The following is a 21,673-nucleotide window of genomic DNA, read 5'->3' as shown; positions in this document are numbered from 1 at the left end:
CATCTATTTTAGGAAATGAAGCATTTACTTCATTAGATAGATATTAAAATACATGATAAAACTCAAAAAACACATATTTTGAGCATATATTAAGTTGGCTAAAGAGGAATATTCACTAGTTCATTCATATTTTCAGTAACTGTTGATGTTCCATTCTGTGCAAGTATATGGGGGATATAATGCAGAAAGACATAACTGCTCTGGCCTTAGGGATGAGGCTCCTTCTTTCAGTTGACCAAGAAGATAATCATGATTGAGTCTATATTTTCTCCCCTCCTTGGAGATCCTTCAAATTCAGAATATTCAATAAAGGTTTATTCTGGGCTTAGTGAACTGACTGCTTTCAATAAGTGACCCTCTCCTCCACCTTCTCCCCCAAATACATACCACCACTGTGTTTGCTTCTAATGTAACACATGGGAATTTTGATTTTGCAACTGGGAGCAAGAAAAGAAGATGAGGTAGAGGTGATCCTGTAACATCTGTCCCCATCCAGTCCAGGGAGCAGGTGAGTGCTGTGTTCAGGGGTGGAGGAATCTTGTCAGGAGCTGGTTGGAACCACTCAGACTGTGGACATAAACTCAAGTTACAAAGCCTGGACCAGAGGTGGGAGAGAGGGCCATTCTCCTAGACACATTAGGAGCCTCTCCTAGTTTTTGAGCTCTGAAGATTGGACACGTCATGACCATTAGAAGATGTAAGCTTCAGGTTGTTGTGGTAAGTGTACCCATTTGGAGTACATGGGAGAGTCTAATTCCTGCTAACTTTGCTCCCCTCTTGAGAATTCCTAACAAAAGCAGGAAATGAGAGCGTGACAGCTAGCTTGGAGATGTAATGGGTTATTATTTGATATATAAATTGAGGACTTCCCTGGTGGTCCAGTGGCTAAGACTCTATGCTCCAAATGCAGGGGGCCCCAGGTTCAATCCTGAGTTGGGGAACTAGATTCTACATTCTGCAACTGAAGATCCTGCATGCTGCAATGAAGATCAAAGATCCTAGCTGCTGCAACTAAGACCTGGCACAGCCAAATAGTATAAATAAATAGAAATAAATATTTTTTAATTGAAAATTTCTAGCTAGAGTGGGCATTGCAGGTAAGGAGGAGAAGGAAAAAGGGAAGATGAATATTATATTGAATTTATATAACACACAACACATTGGGTGTTTGAAAAATGTTTTGTCTTACCTTATCCAGACAATAACCCTGTGAGACAGAGATCATCATCTTTATTTTCAGATAAGCAAAACAAGACCAAGTGAGGTTAGGTAACTTGACTAAACCAGGATTTGACTCTAAAGTCTGTTTGACTCAAATACTATATTCTTTCCATGATGTTAATACCATTGAACTGTTATTATGAATGAGATTTCCTTTCACACTCTTCTGCTGTCATGTCATATGACCTAACCACATAAACTTGGTCTACTTTGGGAGTCAGGCCTCCTTCTCATTATTTTGAGATGATAATGTGACTCACCATCACACTCCCTATACAGAGAACTTCCAAGGAAACAGTGAGAGAGCATGACGCTTCAGTGCACTTCTCTTCTGTAACAGAAAATTGTTCCAAGTCTGGTTTGGGGTAGAATCTTTCTGTGTGATAAAAGCCCATAGCTTCCTCCTAGAAAAGAAATGCTTATGCGATTTTTTGCTGAATTTTAATGAGATGAAAATTGGGTCTAGGAAATTAGTTACTACCCACCCAGCTGACTTCAGCTGGTTGTCAGAAAAGATTTCAGAGACCTTTAATCAGGGATTCTTTTTCTTTTGTATCTGACAATGTTATATGCACCGTTCTCTTTGCCAATAGAGTATCTCTGATTTGGAGTACTAGGGCCTTTTTCCCTGTAAGCATGATTGTGGTAATATGTTGATACTTTCTCATAACTAAAGTATCTGAAATTTTTTCTTTAACACATAGATAATAGATATAAACATAATATCTACTAACAGCATTTGTTGAACTCCCACAATATGTTAGGCAAGTTTTAAGTATGGGGTTAGCCAAAAATTCATTTGGGTTATGCCTGAATGAATTTTATGAAAAACCCAAATGAACTTTTGGTCAACCCAATTGATTACATGTATTATCTCATTTTATTGTCAAATGACCATTTTATTGTCAAATGATAAGGTAGGTCCTGTTAGCACCCTCATTTCACAGATGAGAAAACTGAGACTTAGGGAAGTGATTTGTCCAGCATCTCACAGCTAGTTAAAGTGGTAGAGCTAGGGTATAAATCCAGACAATCCTACACTAGTCCAGTGCTTCTTACTTTATCCCCATGATGCTTCAAGTCTCCTCTCCTTTGTTTTAAAATGTTTGATAGCTTTTGCTTTATGAAACTTTGAATATCAGTGTGCTTGTATTTTCTGCTGGATTTTGCACTCACCTTTCAACTAGGTAAAAAAAAAAAAAAAAAAGCCAAAATGTTGCCCTTTGATTTCACTTCTTTATCTGGTTGAAATGTGTCGTAATCATTCTTTGTTCTGACCCTTCAAACTTGCTTTTCCTGGGGGAAATGGAGAGATTTTTAGCCAAGAAATGACGTGATCTGACTTGTACATTTATTTTCTTTCATTTTATCACTTATTTGTTTTATTTTCAGTTATATTCACATGAAAAGAATAATTTTCAATAGCAACTATAATAATCAGAGATATTGTTCGACAATTATGTACTCATATACAATCAGACCACTGAGTTCATACAGTAACATTTAAGTTGATGCCTGTTATTTTAAACATTTTAAAGCTATTATTGGGCTTTCCTGTTAAGGAAATCAGTTGGTAAGGAATCTGCCTGCAATGTGGGACACCTGGGTTTGATCCCTGGGTTGGGAAGACCCCCTGGAGGAGTTACTGGCAAGAATACTGGCAACCCACTCCAGTATTCCTGCCTGTAGAATCCCCATGGGCAGAGGAGCCTGGTGGACTATGGTCCATGGGGTAGCAAATAGTTGGACACAACTGAGTGACTAAGCACAAAGCTATTACTACTTTTCCCTTCAGAAAATTACATTAAATAACTGAAAAATACTTCTTGATGAGTAGGCATATTCATATGGCCTAGAATATTGGAAATAACTGGTGTATCATGTTTTCTCTTAACTTATAAAATTAATATATTCAAAAATAAAAATAAATAGTATATAACAAAATATATTCCAAAAGTAACATATTCACCTATTTTTTGTTGTTTTTTGCTTTGATCTTCCTTAATAAATAGCAAATATGTTTATTTGCTAACCATATATATGTATACACACAAAGTGGTGTTGGAGAAGACTCTTGAGAGTCCCTTGGACTGCAAGGAGATCCAACCAGTCCGTCCTAAAGGAGATCAGTCCTGGGTGTTCATTGGAAGGACTGATGCTGAAGCTGAAACTCCAATACTTTGGCCACCTCATGCAAAGAGTTGACTCATTGGAAAAGACTCTGATGCTGGGAGGGATGGGGCAGGAGAAGAAGGGGACAACAGAGGATGAGATGGCTGGATGGCATCACCGACTTGATGGACGTGAGTTTGGGTGAACTCCGGGAGTTGGTGATGGATAGGGAGGCCTGGTGTGCTGTGATTCACGGGGTCGCAAAGAGTCAGACATAACTGAGCGACTGAACTGAACTGACTGATATATATTGCTGAGTCTCTTTGCCTGAAACTATCACAACATTGTTACATTGTTACTCTGCCATACCCCAATACAAAATAAAAAGTTCAAAAAATATATATAGATGATATTTAGAATTAAGACTGGATGAGAGATGATCCATGAAGTAAGTTACATAACAAACAACATTAATATTGCCATGGTTGACTTGTGTCTTTAAAGGCTCACTCTGTGGTCTACAGAAGAGACTGTAGGAGGGCAAGGGTGGAAGCAGGGAAACCAACCAGGAGATATAGTAATCGATATGCCAGCCATGGTGTCTAGGACATAAGGGGGAGAATAAGCTAGGGTCTACATATATCTTGAAGGTTAAGTCAAAAGACTTGGGTAGATTGGCTCTGGGTAAGGAGTCACAGAGTCTGACGGGAGGCTGTCTGCACAGAAAAGGAAAGATGGCTCATCTTCTAAGCATGGAAGCCACGCTCCTCCCCATAGACCAGAAGGTTCCTCCTGTGGGAGTCTTCTTAAACCCTGAGATAAAGGATATTAGGTTTTTCATGGTTCAAGTTAGCCATGGTTTCCTTTATGTATGGTCCTGTCTACTGCTTGGAGCAGTTTATAAAAACACTTTTCTCATTCAACTATTTTTAGCAGCATACATTCTTGTAATATCTATGGTTTTGATTTGATTCTCTTCTTGTTTAAATTTGCTCCCTTTAAATTGCATTTCCCATATTGTATGAAACCTCTTTTGAGCTGTCTTCCCAGGGCATGGTCCCTCCTTCTGAGAACTGTTCACCCCTGATCTCAGGCGATGGCCTTGTCTGCCATTTAATTATTTATAGACAGCCTGTGTAATCTTTAGCTAATAAATTACTCCCTAATTTATCAATTGATGAACCTGGATTTTCTTATGTAGGTTTCGCCCATCAATGAGATAGACTTTCTTACTATTACCCATAAGGACTGCCTTCATGTTAATATAATTATCTATATGTATACCCAGATCTGTATATGTTTATGCATATTATACATATTTATGAACATTTACTTATTTAAACTGTCAAAATTTAAGGTTAGGGGTTCGAGCATGCTAAGTCGCTTTAGTCGTGTCCAACTTTTTGCAACCCTATGGACTGTAGCCCGCTCAGCTTCTTTATCCATGGGATTCACCAGGCAAGAATACTGGAGTGGGTTGCCATTTCCCCCTCCAGGGGATCTTCCCTGCCCAAGAATCGAACCCACATCTCTTCCTTGGGTTGTCATTTCCTCCAGGATATCTTCCTGACCCAAGGATCGAAACTGCATCTCTTACTTCTCTTTCATTGGTAGGCAAATTCTTTACCACTATTGCCACCTGGGAAGCCCAAGGTTAGGGGTACCATGAATAATTCTCTGTTAGGATCCCAAGTTAAGACCTCAGCTTTAGCAATAGAAATTCTCACTCAAGTCCCTGTGGGAGCTCTAGAGCTGAAAGTGAGACTGGAATCATACCAGAGGGATGAGATGCTGCCCAGCCTGGGCTCTGTGATTGCTTAGGCATAGGGTCCTAATCTCCCCATGTTCTCTTGCTCATAAATTTAAAATCAGATTTGTTTCTATTACACAGTGATGTAGGCTATCTGAGCAGGAATCATCAGTCCATCTGGCGGAGTGATTCACTGAAAGTGACAGAAACCCAGCTGAAACTGACTTAAGCACAAAAATGAATTAATTGGCTTATGTAAAAATTGTTGAGGTTAGTCTGGCTTCCCTGGTGGCTCAGATGGTAAAGAATCCACCTGCAATGCCAGAGACTTGGGTTTGATTCCTGGGTTGGGAAGATCCCTGGAGAAGGGAAGCACAACCCACTCCAGTATTCTTGCCTGGAGAATTCCATGGACAGAGGAGCCTGGCAGGCTACAGTCCATGGGGTTGCAAAGAGTCAGACATGACTGAGCAACTTGCACTTCACTCCAGTCTGGCTTCAGGAATGGTTGAACCCAGGCACTCACACTACACAATTGGGAGGAATCTGGAGCGTTCTGTTTCTTGGCTCAGTTTTCCTGTGCTCTTCATATGTATAGCTGCCCTGGATCTTCATTGCTACACAGAGTCTACTCCCTGGTTGCTTCTCATTGCAGTGGCTTCTGTTGAGAGCTTCCCTGGTGGCTCATACGCTAAAGCATCTGCCTACAATGCGGGAGACCCAGGTTCAATCCATGGATCAGGAAGATCTCCTGGAGAAGGAAATGGAAACCCACTCCAGTATTCTTGCCTGGAAAATCCTGTAGACGGAGGAACCTGGTAGGCTACAGTCCATGGGGTGGCAAAGAGTCGGACACGACTGAGTGACTTCACTTTCTTTCTTTTCTTTCTTTCTATTGTTGCAGAGCACAGGCCCTAGTATGCAGGGGCTTCAGTAGTTGGGGCTCATGGGCTTAGTTGCTCCAAGGTATATGAAATCTTTCCAGACCCTGTGTCCCCTGCATTGGCAGGTGGATTCTTTATCCCTGGACCACCAGAAAAGTCCTCCAGTGTTCTCAAGGCAGGATCTCCTGACCACATGAACACCAGCAGCTCCAGGCTTATATCTCAGAGGCTGGAAACGTCAGTGAAAGAAGAGTCAGTTCCAGCAAGTGGGTCTCAGTGGGACTTGGGTTATATTCCCAACCCTGTTCCCATCATTGTGGATGGTGGGACATAATAGCATTTGTCTGTATGACATGGAAGTTGAAAAGACATAGTACCCCAAAGAAAATCACTGGAGGCAGGGAGACAGATTCCAGACCTTCCCAGCACCAGGTGCCCTATCTTAGATTTAAGCTCGGTTTCTGCTCCCTTGGGCTCTATTCTTAGTGGACAAGCATCTTCACTGAGGCTTGAGTTACCAGTGCCCATTGAATTCCCAACTCAAGAGAGAAAGCTCCTTTTGGAAAGTGAAACAATAAGGTTGTTTCTTCAGGAGCTTTAAAAAAAATACTTCCTCCCCCACTCCGTGCATGAATTTAATCTTTATATTTCCATCAAAAATAATTTCTAGTGTTCTTTCATCCACAAATAAGCACTGGTGTTGTCTTTGTCTGCATGTATTATTTATCATTCAATTCATGGTCTCTCTGTCGATCAGCCTGTGGGTGTGTGTGCCTGAATTTAAATGAAATTTATCTGTGTGGTCAAAGAAGTCCTTTAGGAAATTAAAAAAGAGGCTGGGAGTGGGGGTGCAGCAGCTTGGCCACGTGTTGCCCAGGGAGCAGGAAGCTGACTTTGGAGCAGCTGCCTCTACAGAGCACGTGCGGCCCTTCTCAGCTCTAAGGTCACCAGGCAAGCGGATCTAGAAGCCTGGAAGGCAATTCATGGATCTACTACAAAAGACTCGGTCAGCCCAACGAAGACCTTCGAGTACCTGATAGCAGGGATACAGCATAGATGGTTAGCTTGCAACTCACAACTGACGAGAACTCATTGCCCATTCTCCTGCTTTATAATTTCTAATTTCCCTCAAAAAGGACAACTGCAAGGAAAAGAAACTGAAAAGCAATTTATTTGTTCCCTTCTACTCTGAAGTGGTTATAGGTTTTTAGAATTTGTTGGTGGAAATTATAGATGCTATTTGCAAAATAATAGTAATAATACTAGCGTTTCCCTGCATGTAGCCAGCCGCTGGAAACAATAGTTGAAGGGTTTTCATTCCCATGGCAACAGGATGTACTCCCGGAAATAAGGCGGAGGGGCCAACACCTTGGGGGCCTTTTACTCTCTCTGTGGACCCTCGGTCTGGCTTTGTCCACTCGGCCAGGAAACATTCACAGGGTGAACAGCTAATAGTTTTGGTCCCTGGAGCTGCTGTCTAAAGGTGGAGAAGCCCAGACTTTATCTTGATGAATTCCCAAGTGCAGGCTCTCCTCTTTTGATGCAACTTTAAAGAGATTTTGTTAAAAGACGAGATGCTTTTGAAAAGAACCACAAGTTGGAAAATTTCCTTAGAGTTATTGAAAAGAAAATTTTAGGCGAAATCTCCACAAATGATATTCTCTTTCCCCTCCTCCTCTCCTGGCCCAAGTATCAAATGAGTGAGTTAAGTAGGAGGCATACATAGCAGCATCCAAACTGGAGAGACAAGGCTTGGGCTTGAATAAATACAGCCAGTGGGAATATACACTAATCACTGCCCTGTGGCACACAGCAATTCGCACAGGTCATTGTGGCCTAACAAACCTGAAGGAACGTCAAACAACAAGAATTCCCTTTGTGAGTCTCGTTCAAGAAAACATTTCAACATCCTACAGGTCCTTAGAGCATTGTGTATTGTGTGTGTTATTGGACAGGCTGTTACCATAAATGTTGCCAGATCCTGAGCTGCGTGTGAATTACAACTGTAGGACTATTACTCCCTTCCTCCTCCCCATTTCCTTTTCCCCTCCTGCCCCGCCCTTCTTTCTTTAGCACTTTTTATAGAATATCTCTTTCGTCCCTAACTTCATGGTGACCTGTGTTCATTTCTGGTGAGGAACACCCTCCCCTTAAATCTCATAACTCTGTAGAAACTCAGACCTTGGCTTGCAGATTTGAGAACCGCTCCCTTCCAGCTGGCATGTGGAGTTGGTATTCTCCCAGTGGACGTCTCCTCTAGGCTTGAGAATTGCTTACTCTCTGTTTTCCTTTTGGGGACAAAGTTCACATATAACCTTCTCTCTGCCTCACAACTTTTCCTTGATATAAGATGGGGGTCAACTTGGTGTGCCTTCAAGAAGCCCCCATCCAGTGCCATAGAGCTTGGTGGCTGTGGTAGAGAGTGCGGACCCTGGAGCCCAACTACTAGGGCTTGAGTTGTGCTTTCCCATTTACGTGCTGTGTTGCTTTGGTAAATCACTTAACTTCTCTGTGCTCCTCTTAACTAAGTAAATCACTTAACTTCCTTTGCTCCTCCTTCAAATGGGGACAACAGTACCGATATTGTTCAATCACTCTGCCGCATCTGACTCTTTACAACCCCGTGAACTGCAGCACTCCAGGCCGCCCTGTCCTTCACCATCTCCCTACTATACATTGTAGGGCTGTGAAAATTAAATGAGTTAACCTATGTTCCAAGCTTCCTTCCTTAGAAGAGTGGTAACCAATGTGTGAACTACACAATAAGTATAGCTATTATTATTCAAAGAGTGATGGTCCTGGGGCTAACATCTTCTGAAGCCAAGCATGGTACTGAGTCAGTACATCTGATCTGCACAAAGCCCTTTTGGGGCATGAACTATTACCACCTTGGTCTTGTAGATGAGGAAACTTGCCACCTAATGTCAGTCAATTATCCGTTAACAAGTAACAGAAACAGGTAACTGACCTGGTTCTGTGTGATACTGAAGTACAGACACTGAATTACAGTGCTGGGCTGTGTGTATATGAGTTTGGCTTTTGTTTTGCATTGTGGGCGAAGGTTTGGGTAGGAAAAGCAACCTTTTCAGAGATTAATTTTTGTCTTATTAGTCTCTCACTTGGATTTGAGAAACTAATTCCTGTTAAATAATGGCCAGATCCATGAAGATCATTTTATATAAGTGGATCCTCTGCATGCATGTCTTTCTTGGCATATATCTCTTAGATGCTCAATGGATTATACACGGCATGGGAAAGTATGGCCAATTTCAGAGGTGGGTCCAAAGCTGGATAAAGGAAGATAAGCCACTGCTATTGACTGTGGCTTCCACAGCACCTGAAAGTGCTTCTCTTCCCTGAAAAACACCAGCCCTCTGTTCTAATCAGTTTACTGGTCAACTCGGAGGAAGCTCAAAAAATCGAGTCCAGGACACAAATTCTAATGAGAGCAAGAGGGGGCAGGACTGGGGCCTCCATAGGTGAGGGGCCTGGGTAGCTGGGATTACTTGCAGGTTGTTGTTGTCGATCAGTCACTAAGTTGTGTCCAGCTCCTTGCAAGCCCACGGACTGCAGCACACCAATCTTCCCTGTTCTTCACTATTTCTTGGAGTTTGCTCAAACTCATGTCCATTGAGTCAGGATGCCATCCAACCATCTCATCCTCTGTCACCCACTTCTCCTCCTGTCCTCAATCTCTCCCAGCCTCATGGTCTTTTCCAATGAATCAGCTCTTCACATCAGATGACCAAAGTATTGAAGCTTCAGCTTCAGCATTAGTCCTTCCAATGAATATCCAGGGTTGATTTCCTTTAGGATTGACTGGTTTGATCTCCTTGCTGCCCAAAGGACTATCAGGAGTCTTCTCCAACACCACAGTTAGAAAGCATCGATTCTTTGGTGCTCAGCCTTCTTTATGGTCCAACTTTCACATGCACTCATGACTACTGGAAAAGCCATAGCTTTTACTGTATGGACCTTTGTTGGCAAAGTGATGTTTCTGCTTTTTAATACTCTGTCTAGTTTTGTCATAGCTTTTCTTCCTAGGAGCAAGTGTCTTTTAATTTCATGGCTGCAGTCACCATCTGCCATAATTTTGGAGCTCAAGAAAATAAAATCTGTCACTGTTTCCACTTTTTCCCCTTCTATATGCTATGAAGAGATGGGACCGGTTGCCGTGATCTTTGTTTTTTGAATGTTGAGTTTTAAGCCAGCTTTTTCACTCTCCTTTTTCACCTTCATCAGCAGGCTATTCAGTTTCTCTTCAATTTTAGTGGTATCATCTGCATATCTGAGGTTGTTGATATTTCTCCCAGCAATCTTGATTCCAGCTTGTGAGTCATCCAGCCCAGCATTTTGTGTGATGCACTCTGCATGGAAGTTAAATAAGTAGGGTAACAATATACAGCCTTGATATGTTCCTTTCCCAATTTTGAACCAGCTTGTTGTTCCCATATCTAGTTCTAACTGTTGCTTCTTGACCTGCATACAGGTATCTTAGGAGATAGGTAAGGTGGTCTGGTATTCCCATTTTCTTAAGAATTTTTCACAGTTTGTTATCATCTGCATAGTCAAAGTCTTTCATGTAGTCAGTGAAGCAGAAGTTGATGTTTTTCTGGAATTCCCGTACTTTTTCTACTTGCAGGTAGCAGACACCTGAGGCTGTCTGGGGTTTCCTAAATAAAGAAGGTATTGATCAAAAGAACTATTGCAGATCACTTTTATTTGACAACTTTTGCCTAAATCTGGCCTTGGGTAACCCATTAACTTTCTGGAAACCAGTAGTTCTTCCCTTCATATGCCAAAGCACATGCACCACTTACTCTCTGGGGGTATTTAAACACTGGTGTTGTATTAAATTTCACCTTATTAAAACAACTGCCATGGGGGGGAAAATCCTATTGGGCACACGGGCTGTAGCAAATGGAAGCTACATTTATTCTTTCCCTCTTTAACATGCACAGTCCACTGGGCTGATAACCAAACCCCAGTTTCCCTCAATAAACTCAGAGGACTGCTCTGTCTAGAAATGAATATCTGTAATTACAAGGTTTCTTTTCCATAAGGAGCACCCCGAATCCCATACCTTCTAGGTCACTTGTGGCTCTGTCTCAATTCACAAAGGAAGAATTTCATTTTCTTTCTCCAGAGGAGACTTTTAAAGGATGTTGGCTATCGCCAAAGCATTTTCGGAAGTAGGACAATGAAGCAGGTTGTTTTTTTCCCTGAAGCCCTGGTTCCATCTTCCTTGGTGAACTGCAGGCATTTCACCTCCATAGACAAGGATCTACCTCCTGTGGTTTTGCATTCACCTGCAGTTCCCATGGGAACGGCCTGAAGCCATGTGACTTCTCTGAACCTCATTTTCCTCTAGGTTTAAAATGAGTTTAACAGAAGTAAAAGTGCTTCACAAGACTCTTATGAGGATTAAGCAATAAAGCACACAAAGCATCTGGTGCTGTGCTTGTCATAGAAAAAGCACTCAATTAACGACAACTAGTAGATCCCTCCAGCCTTGTTGGATTCTGGTCTTGTCTCCTTAGGTGTCAGGGTTCTGAAAAGTACACTATGGTGTCTTCTAGAAACTCGTGAGAGAGTCGTATAATTTTCCTTAACTAACTCCTTGCAAGCCTGTGCTAATTTACCCATGCCATTCTCCGTCAGCATTAAAGGAATGCCTCACACCTTCTCAAATGTGGAATTAAAATCAAAGACTGTAGTCATTGCCCTCAGTTATATGAGGCATAAATAAACTTCTCTGAGAGACTTGGAAAGTTGCCTAGTTCAAGGCTAATTAGCTCTACATCTCCAGAGTGTGTGTACTATGGTGCATGGCTCCCACCAGCTTGGAAATTTTGTTATTTAAAGATCTTCAGTGCCTGGGAGGGGGTTTCACAGCACATCTCTAAGAGTCAGGGCCTCCCTGCTTGTGTTTGGGGTTTGGGAGAGGGTGTGGTCCCTCTGACCCCAGAGACTAAGCGTTTCAACTTCAGCACAACTCTTTCATGGGGAGTTTTCAGAATGCAGTCAGCCTTCGTGGTAAAGAAGGACTCACGAGGCAGACCTTGGATGAAACAGTCAGGTGAAATCTTCAGCATCCACCTATTTTCTGAATCCTAGAATTTCAGCCAGAACATTTCCAATGGCCGTTCTCACAGTTATTCTGAAAGTGAAGACAGGTAAGGGGATTGTTTAGGGTATTGCCTTCCAGGACAAAGCATCTCGAAAAGTTGTCAGTGCTTGCTATTTCCTGTTCCTTTCTCTATTCTCTCCTGAGACCTCTCTCATCAGACTTTTGACCCCTTCTCTGCATTCAAACTGCCCTTGCTGAGATTGACAGTGACCTCCACATTGTTAAACCCAGTACTCTAGATCTCATGTTACTGGACCCATCAGTGTATTTGATATAGTCGATTATTCTCTGCTGTTTCAGAAGCATCCTATGGGTACGTCTCAGAAGCCTCCCAGTTTTCCTCTGGCCTCTCCATCTGCTCCTTCTCAGTCTCCTTTGCTGACTTCTCCCAATATGCCACACTTGTGAACACTGGAGGGGCCCTGGCCTGGGTTTCGGACATCCTGTTCTTTTGCAGGCACTCTCTGGGTGGTCCAGTCTCACGACGGTAAACACTGATGACTTGTAGATTTATGCCTCCAGCTTGTACCTTTTCCCTGAAATCCAGACTCATATATGGAATTTCTTATGCAACATCTCCACTTGGATGTCTGGTAGGCTGAAGCACAGCCCTCCAAAACATATCCGCCTCATAGCTCCTGCCACCTATGTGTGCTACTTTAAATGTCAAAGGGCAGTTGATGATTATGTGATTATGTTAAAGGTACGGAAACATGGAGATGCTCCTGGTTTATCTGGGTGGGTCTGAGATGCGATCACCTGTAACCTTACAAGAGGAAGGGGCAGGGAGACCTGACACACAGAAGACGAGAAGGCCATGTGACCACGGAAGCAGAGCTTGAAGTGCTGCAGCCACAAGCCCAGGAATGCCAGCAGCCACCAGGAGCTGGAAGCTGCAAGGAACTGATTCTTTCCTGAAGCCCTGTGGTGGCCCTGCTGACACCTCGATCTCATCCACTGAAACGAATTTCGGACTTTTGGTCTGTAGAACTGTGAGAGGATACATTTGGTTATTTCAAGCCACCAGGTTTGTGGTAATTCATTAGGCAGTCATAGAAGGAAATCAAATACCATGCAACGGACTTCCCTGGTGATCCAGTGGTTAAGACCCTGTGCTTCCATTGCAGGGAGCATGGGTTCGATCCCTTGTTGGGGAACTAAAATCCCACATGCCATGCGTTGTGGTCAGAAATAAATAAATTAAAAAATAATAATTTAAAAATTGAATACCAGGCTTAATAGGTGTCTAGAACCCAACCCTATGGATCCAAAATTGTGCTCCTAAGATTGCCTGTAAGTCTGCTATGAAACTTGGATTCTTCCAACTGCTCAGACCAGAAACCCTAGAGTTAGTCGTAACTCCTCTCTTTATTTCATATTTCAGATCCCATTTAGTGAATCCTGCTTGCTCTACCTTCAGGATATATCCATCTGCTGCCCCTGCCATCCTGTCCAGGCCATTGCCACCTCTTGTCTGAATCATCACAGAGCCTCTAACACGTCTCCCTTCATCCTCTTGCCCCTGACACGGTGGAGAAGAGACCAAACAGCTGCCAGAGATCCTCAGCATGGCGCCCTGGGGCACCGAGGACACGTGTGCTGTTGTGAAAGCAGAAGCCAGAATTCTCATGATGACTTCAGGGCACCCTGTGACTCAGCCCCTACCTCCTTCTCTTCATGCCCTCCCACACTTCTCACCTCTCATTCTATTCCAGCCACAGGGGTCTGGCTTCCGTTCCCTGAACTCTCATGCCCTGAGGCCTTTGCACTTGCTGTCCCTTCTGCCCACAATGCTTTTCTCTAGGGTATCTGACAGCTCACTCCCTCACCTCTTTCAGGGCTTTCAAATGCCACCTTCCTCATGGAGCCTTCCTGGTCATTCTATTCATAATTTCTCCCCTAATGGAAACCCTTCACCCCACTATGTCCCTGATTTCATTTTCTCTTTAGAACTTATGATGATCTGACATACATATTTATATTATATATTTTATATACTTATTGTGTTGATTGTCTTTTTCCCGCACAAGAATATGAAGTCTATGAAGAAATAGTTTTTTTAAAAGTTCTATCCAGGGCTTCCCTGGTGGTTCAGTGGTTAAGAATCTGCCTGCCAATGCAGAGGACACAGGTTTGATGCCTGGTCTGGGAGGATCCCACATGCCACTAAGCCCATGTGCCACAACTACTGAAGCTGGCACACACTAGAGCCTGTGCTCAGCAACAAGAGAAGCCTCTGCAATGAGAAGCCTGTGCACCACAACTTGAGAGAGCCCACGTGCAGTGATGAAGACCCCGTGCACCCCAAAATAAATAAATACAAACATATTTCCTTAAAAAAAAAAAGTTCTATCCATTGCCATACGCCCAGTGCCTAAAATAGCACCTAATACATATTGAAAGTACTAGCTGCTCAGTCCTGTTCGACTCTTTGCAACCCCATTGACTATAGCCCACCAGGCTCCTCAGACCATGGCATCCTCCAGGCAAGAATACTGGAAGGGACTGCCATTCCCTTCTCCAGGGGATCTTTCTAACCCAGGGATTCAACCCAGGTATTCTACATTGAAGGCAGATTCTTTACTGTCTGAGCCACCAGGGAGGCCCTAACACATATTAAGTGCTCAATAAATACTTGTTGAATGGTTGATAGATGAATTAATTTTCTGGTGGTCATTTTGGCCAAGAGAGTAGAGATATTCACACTCCTTTCCCAAAGAAACTGCACAACACTCCCACATCGTAATTAAGCTTCACTAGTGGTGTGAAGTATAAGAGATCCTTTGTTTAGGAAAGAATCCTTTGTTTAAAATGAAAAGAGAATAGTAATTCCTTAATTTTCTTTGTCCTCACCCACTAGCCCATTAGCTATTTCAATCCTTCATTCATAGTCTTTTAAAGTTCTCCTAGTCTGCTGAGTTTCTGGGGTTATGTAAATTAGGAGAAAGTTAGAAATGTACAGAAGAAACTGATGAAAATCTAGGATCATTTTACTTGTAATGCTTCAGTATCAGAAATAATAAAATAATATAAAACATTCTTCCCTGGAAGGTCACACCTGAACACGTGAGATCCTTAGCTCTCCTCTAGCACAGGGAAGGTGCAAAGTTAGTGCCTGGTGAATGAAAGTACAGTCAGGCTTCTGTATTCTCAGATTCCATGCCTTGGAATCCAACCAACCACAGACTGAATTTTCTTGAGACATAGGGACCATTACTAATTTTTTCTTTAAAAAACAATGAAACTCCGGCACAAAGACAGTAATTTGCCAAAGTCACTGTATTAATTTTCCCATGGCTACCATACGTAACAAAGCACTACAGACTGCGTGGCTTAAGCAATAGAAATCATTTCTCACGGTTTTGGAAGCCAGAAGTCTGAATCAAGGTGCCGGCAGGGCCATGCCCCCTCTGCTCCAGGCCTCTCTCCTAGCTGGTGGCTATCCCTGCGTGTCTTCACACAGCACTCTCCCTCTGTGTGTCTCTGGGTCCACATTTCTTCTTTTTATTAATATAAGGACACCAGTCATATTGGACTAGAGGCCCACCCTTCTGTAACACGATCTCATTTTAACTGATCACATCTGCCAAAAGCCCAGTTTCCAAATAAGGTCACATTCTGAAGTCCCCGGGGAAGTAGGACTTCAACATATGAATTCTGGGAGCATGTAACCACAGTCACCCACCAGTTAGCCAGCGGCAGAGCCAGGACTTGAACTCAGTTGTCTGCTGTTGACGCCACGATGGTCTATGACCCGTGCCTGGACAGAGTGCAGGGAAAATGGTGGTGCTGCCGAGAGGGTGGGGACCGGATCCGGGGCTGTGGTGCTTGGAGTCATTATCATTGTATGGTGCTTAGGATGTTCATTTGCCCTCATCTTCTACTTCCGTAGAAAAAAAAAAAAAAGATAGAACCATGGCCATTGTCTCACAAGTTTTATAATGAATTTTTGCCTATTTTTGACTGTTCTGTTGCCTTTCTGACAACTTCAATAGTTTTCCACTGGGATTTAGGATGTTACAGCGAGACATCATGGAGTAAGGATGGGGGTGAGTAAACATGATTCCCCTACCCTGGGACTAGACTGAGAGCTAATGATTTATCTTTGCATTATTTAATCAGCAAATAATTATTGAGCCCTCCTATTGTGCTGGGCAGCATGCTAGGCGTGGGGGTAACCTGAGACCGTGTCAGGCTTCAGCCTGCCCTCTCAGAGCCTGCAGTCTCATAGAGGGTGGGCAGTTATGATAGAGGCTGGGGATTTGGGGGGAAGTGCAGGTCCACAAATCAAAAACCATGCAAGGAAGGTGGTGGTAAGCTTTTCATATTAGTGAACACCAAATACAGTTCATGAAAAATCCTGAGGATATTTCCATATCTTAAAGGAAGCAATACCGTGGATACACATGCACAGCATTTAGATTGCTTTCCTATTACTGAGCCATGTGGCGGATGGAAAGAGGGTGGAGTGAGGTAAAGTTGAAGTGGCTGGTTTTCTGCACCCCATGATTGTGATTTTCTATGTCAAGCCTTTCATACTTCCACCCCTACCCAGCCCACATGATTGTTGGTGTCAAAGACCAAGCTGGAAAACCAGCCGCAGGACAGCTAACAACAGACAAAGTCAGGAGTCTTATTTCTGCTCCAGGCAGGATGCATTTTTATCTCTCTCTGAACACTGGAAATCACTCTTTCCATCACATGCTTCCCTTCTACCATTTTACTCAAAAGCTCAGAGAACACGGGGCACAGAACACACTCATGACAGCCCAGGGGGCAGAGAGAGGGTATAAGAGAGCCAGTCCCCCAGTGACAGGGAAAGATTCAGCTGGCAGGCAGTGTGGTGCCCAGTGTGTGGGAGGCACAGAGCTGCAACACAGCCTGGAGAGAGGCCAAGTCAGGCAGCAAGCAACAGAGGAGGGGCGGCCCAGGAGAAGAGGAGCCTGAATACATCGGAACTCAAGCCAATTGGCAGCAAACTCCTTCTCACTAGTTCCCGAATGATAAAGAGGTGGAATTATGTCTTGGATCCCAATGCACACCATCATCTGAAGTTGTGTGTGCAGAGATGTCTAAGTTTGCTCTGTGTAACATGCATCTAGCTCTCAGTCCAGGGTATGGGTCCAGCTTCTCCCAGTAAATGCCTCTAGCATGTCCTAAAAAATCCTTGACCCAAGAACCCTCTCAGGTGTCACTTTAGAGGGTTGTCTGTATGGAGTACTCAAATCTTTTCAGTGGCCAGAGGGGGAAAACTTAGAAAATCATACACCTTCCAGAATGGAGCTTAAACACGGCTTATCTCAGTCTGTTGTACCTTACACCCTCATTACACAACAGGGACTGTATCTTGATTTTTTACTTCCCATAGCACCAAGCACTATATATGGCAGGCATTAAATAAATATACATATATATATATGTATATGTGTGTATATATATATATATATATGAACATATGTTGAACTAAACTACATGTTGTGACAGTTTCAGTCAACCCTACACATTTTGGGCTGGGGTTTCCAGGCTCTCTGTGTCATCCAGCCCCATAGGGCTGCTAAGACATGTGAGTTTTGACTGTCTAACCACATCCTGTTGTGCACAGGTACCTGCCACCCAAGCACTTGTCAAAGCAGTTGACTCTACTAGTCTAAAGTGATAAAAGATTATTGATGGGGACGTTGGATAATTGCCTCCAAGAGAAGTAGACCCACTGCCGTTACTGTTTGTCAATCAGATGTGAGCTGAGATGATCTTTCCTGAATGTCAAAGAGGGCAGGGTCCATTGAAAAAAACTCTCAGCATTCCAGTTGATCTTTAAACAGGATCTCTCATCTTGTGAGGCAAGGTATCTGATACACAGAGTAAATATGCCCAGTTGAAGGACACAGCTACAAGTTAAGCTGTAGAGTTTAATTCCTGGTGAAAGGGTCAGAGGGCAGCCAGTCTCCTTGCAGGAGCTTTTAGCATCATGTGTCTGGGTTGTGAATTCCCAAGTGGTAGGGTGATTATTACCCTCCAAAAGGTAAAGACAGAGGAATCTGGCTTCTGTTCTTCCTCTTCTTCCTCATTCCCTCCTCCATTCCATGCAGCCCTAGGAACACACTTTACAGAAGTGTGGGCTTATGAGGTTGATGACCTCTGGGATATCTACCCGAGTAGCAAAGTGAGCGAAACCTGGACGGAGTAATGGGTTTTGGGTTTGAACTCAATGTGTATACCTAAAAGTCTCTGTTGCTAACTTCCTCCTTTTTATTGGTCAAACAAAATGCTATTCAACTGATACAGCTAAGAAGTGTGGCATCCAGAGAAACCCTAGGCTTGCGCCAGTGGTAAATGATGGTTCAGTCAAGTGGCACAAAGAAAACACAAGAGCAGAGGACCTTCACGGAAAGGCCTAGCTTCTTGCTTTGGCCTCACATTGTGGGAAAGAAAAGGACTGTTGAAGAAATATCTCGCTGTTCTTAATTGCTCTAAGAGCCATTCAGGCAAATTGAAAGGAAAGAAATCTAGGGCAGGAATCATTCTACCCCTGTATGCTATAGGCTCCACTCACCAACTCCCTCTAGGACGAGGCCCCCTGCTGGTACTCATCACAGATTCCTTGTACACTGAGACAATGAACTTGCCCTAATGGATTTTCTCATGTTCAACGTATTAAGGTTGGGCTAGAATACAAAGCTGTATGGCAGTTGCCCTAAGACTGGTCTGAGGGTCAGATGAACGTGCTGTGATTTGTGTACAGACAGAAGGCAGGAGGAGTGACAAGAGAAAACTAGGAGCCCGCAGTTCTATCCCAGGAGGATTCTGATGAGATCAGATGCGTTGACTGGCTTCTGCAGGCACCCTCTGTGGGCCAGTACAGTCTTCGTCTGCAAGACTTTCTGCTGGAGATGCAGAAACCACCTAAAGTCAGTCCTCACTATGCAGATTTCTACACGTTCTGTCTTTGACACTCACAATAAACAAGATATATTAGGAAGGACGGGAGTCAGGAGGGCACAAGGAGTCATGGCACTTAAGACCTGGTTGTCGGACGGTGTGAACTATTGCACAAATGGCTGTTAAGCAGGAATGCAGCAGAGGCGATGGTGAACCTACTTCTCTGTGTTCCCTGCGGCTGCTCTCCTGGGGCCACACTTGGGCAGGAGGAGAATGTGGTGACAGCAGTGGCTTCTTTTCTCTTCCACGCGTCGTCTCTCTGTTATTCAGCAATCTGTAGGGTGCATTATGTGCAAGCATTCTTCTCTTTCAGCTTCTCCCCTGTTTCCCAGGGATTAGATTCAGGGAGTCAAAAGTTACTGTCTTCAAATACATTTGAATCAGTTTGAATGAGGTGGATGAAACTGGAGCCTACTATACAGAGTGAAGTAAGCCAGAAGGAAAAACACCAATACAGTATACTAACGCATATATATGGAATTTAGAAAGATGGTAACAATAACCCTGTCTGCGAGACAGCAAAAGAGACCCAGATGTATAGAACAGTCTTTTGGACTCTGTGGGAGAGGGCGAGGGTGGGATGATTTGGGAGAATGGCATTGAAACATGTATAATATCATATGTGAAATGAATCACCAGACCAGGCTCGATGCATGATACAGGATGCTCGGGGCTGGTACACTGGGATGACCCAGAGGGATGGGATGGGAGGGAGGTGGATGGGCAGTTCAGGATGGGGAACACGTGTACACCCATGGCGGATTCATGTTGATGTACGCCAAAACCAATACAATATTGTAAAGTAATTAGCCTCCAATTAAAATATATAAATTTATATTAAAAAAAAGTTACTGTCTTCAGGGAACGTGTAGCCCTCTATCCTTCCCTAATCTCAGAATAATTCTACAAAGCTGTGCCTATCATATAAGTGTTTTAACACAATTTGACACCCAGGACCCCCTAAATTTAGAGGAAATGACTGTGTCCTGGGTCTGGGACAAAATGCTCAATTTAAATCATGCAAACAAATAAATCATGCATGCCTGTGTGTATTCAGCACATCTGGACACCTACCTACTGTGTCACTAGACTTTAATGAAAGCCTCTGACTTAACCTCCTCCCTCTTTAGGCTTCCTGTGATATGGCCCCATGCCACCTATCTGATCCTACTTCCCACTCATTTGTAACCTCTTTGGCTGAGTACACACACCCTCAAGGGTATACCACAAGCTCACTGCCGGCGCGCAGCGCTGCTGCTGGCCAGCGTGCCGTCTGTGAGACTGCTCCTCCTCATCACAGCACGCTTCACCGAGAGGAGCCCGCAGCTGGCCTCCAGTAATACTGGACTCATTGGTTCATCTGTGAAGCCACTGTCTTTGAACTCATCCGTGAGGGGTATATGGAGTTGCCTGGTACAACTGAAAAGGGCAATTTTGAGAAACAATGGAATCTAGGGCAGCTTCTGCTTTGAATTTGGGACTGAAGCTAATTTAAAAGGCTGCCAAAAATCTGGAACCACTTTGCTGGCTGCAAGTTGTTGGTGAAGGCATGGAGAGTGTTTCCTTTTTCCTGAGGTCAGTTTGTAACATTCTGGAAACAGTCCTTGGATAATAAGTCCCTGTGCTCTAATGCCTTCATCGGGCCCCACGTCCCCTCAGCCAGGTTGTCCTCTCCCCCAGGCTGAAATCAACCTCACCCTCTTTAGTTTCCTTTAAAGGACTTGCCTGTCCTTCCCAGCATCCCCTGCCCGCTCCCCCCCAACACGTTGGACCAGGATCGTTAATCTCCTCCTTTTTTTAGGCTCCTGGAATTCATTACCATCCTTTCCCACTTACCCAGACATAACCTTAAATCTTACCAACATCAAAATTGTCTTCATATAAGATGTGTCTTCAGTGACTCTTTGCATGCAGTGCTGTGCTGGGCAAAGCAGCAGATAAGTTCAGGGACTGAGGTCTATGCCGCTCGGTTGTATTGACTTTCCATGTTTAGGGTCTTGGGTCAGTTAATAAATAACTTCTTTTCGTTTCCCTTTACTTTTTCTTTGCATTATTTCCTTTTCTTTTTGCCTGTAAAATGGGAATAAGATCACTTATCTCATGGAGCTGTTCAGGGGAATAAATGAAGGCATCTACCCAAAGCACTTTGACAACTATAAAAACTCATGTACATGCTTGCTGTTATTTTCCATCACCAAGCGGAAAGCCTGGCACTTTAGCACGTTTTGGTTGAAAGAAAGAAAGAATGAATGAATTAATTAAATAAAAACCACAGTCTGAACCACAGAATCAGGTTGGGAAGAGGCTACACTCACCCATGAAATATCACGAGAACAGTGTCTAACGATACCTCACTAACTGAGATGCCCTTTTTGGGTAGCAGCAACTATTTAGAACATAGTTGAAGACCAATGTCCCCAGGTCAGCCAGAATAAATATCCCTGAACACATGCACCAAAGCACATGCCCTTTACTCATTAAGGAGGTCTTCAAACAGAGCCGATTTGTTTTCATAATTTTGTTTGTTCTTCGAACAACATACTTCTCTAGGCTCCCAACCTCACAGAAACATTTTGGAGCAAATGAAAGATGGGAACATCTGGCTAAAGGAAACTTGTCACAGGCCCAGGAGGCATC

At 43.5% G+C, this 21,673-nt stretch overlaps 1 long non-coding RNA gene across 2 annotated transcripts in view; it reads left to right on the top strand.

Moving 5' to 3' along the window:
- LOC147365822 (uncharacterized) overlaps positions 1–14,749 on the top strand; it is an 87,422-nt gene extending 72,673 nt beyond the window's left edge. The window contains exons 3-4 of one of the 2 annotated variants that reach the window (XR_015132833.1): positions 5,739–5,901; positions 13,482–14,749. This is a non-coding gene — a long non-coding RNA (uncharacterized LOC147365822). The remainder of the gene's footprint in view (positions 1–5,738; positions 5,902–13,481) is intronic. The other variant, XR_015132834.1, reaches the window with a different exon arrangement.
- The last annotated feature ends 6,924 nt before the right edge of the window (positions 14,750–21,673 follow it).

Source organism: Bos grunniens, chromosome 9 (genome assembly GCF_055505025.1).
Source record: "Bos grunniens cultivar Pamir isolate PY7600 chromosome 9, Bosgru_T2T1.0, whole genome shotgun sequence".
Classification (NCBI taxonomy): domain Eukaryota; kingdom Metazoa; phylum Chordata; class Mammalia; order Artiodactyla; family Bovidae; genus Bos; species Bos grunniens.
Note: the sequence above shows the minus strand (reverse complement) of the source record. Positions and strands in the feature narration are given on the sequence as shown.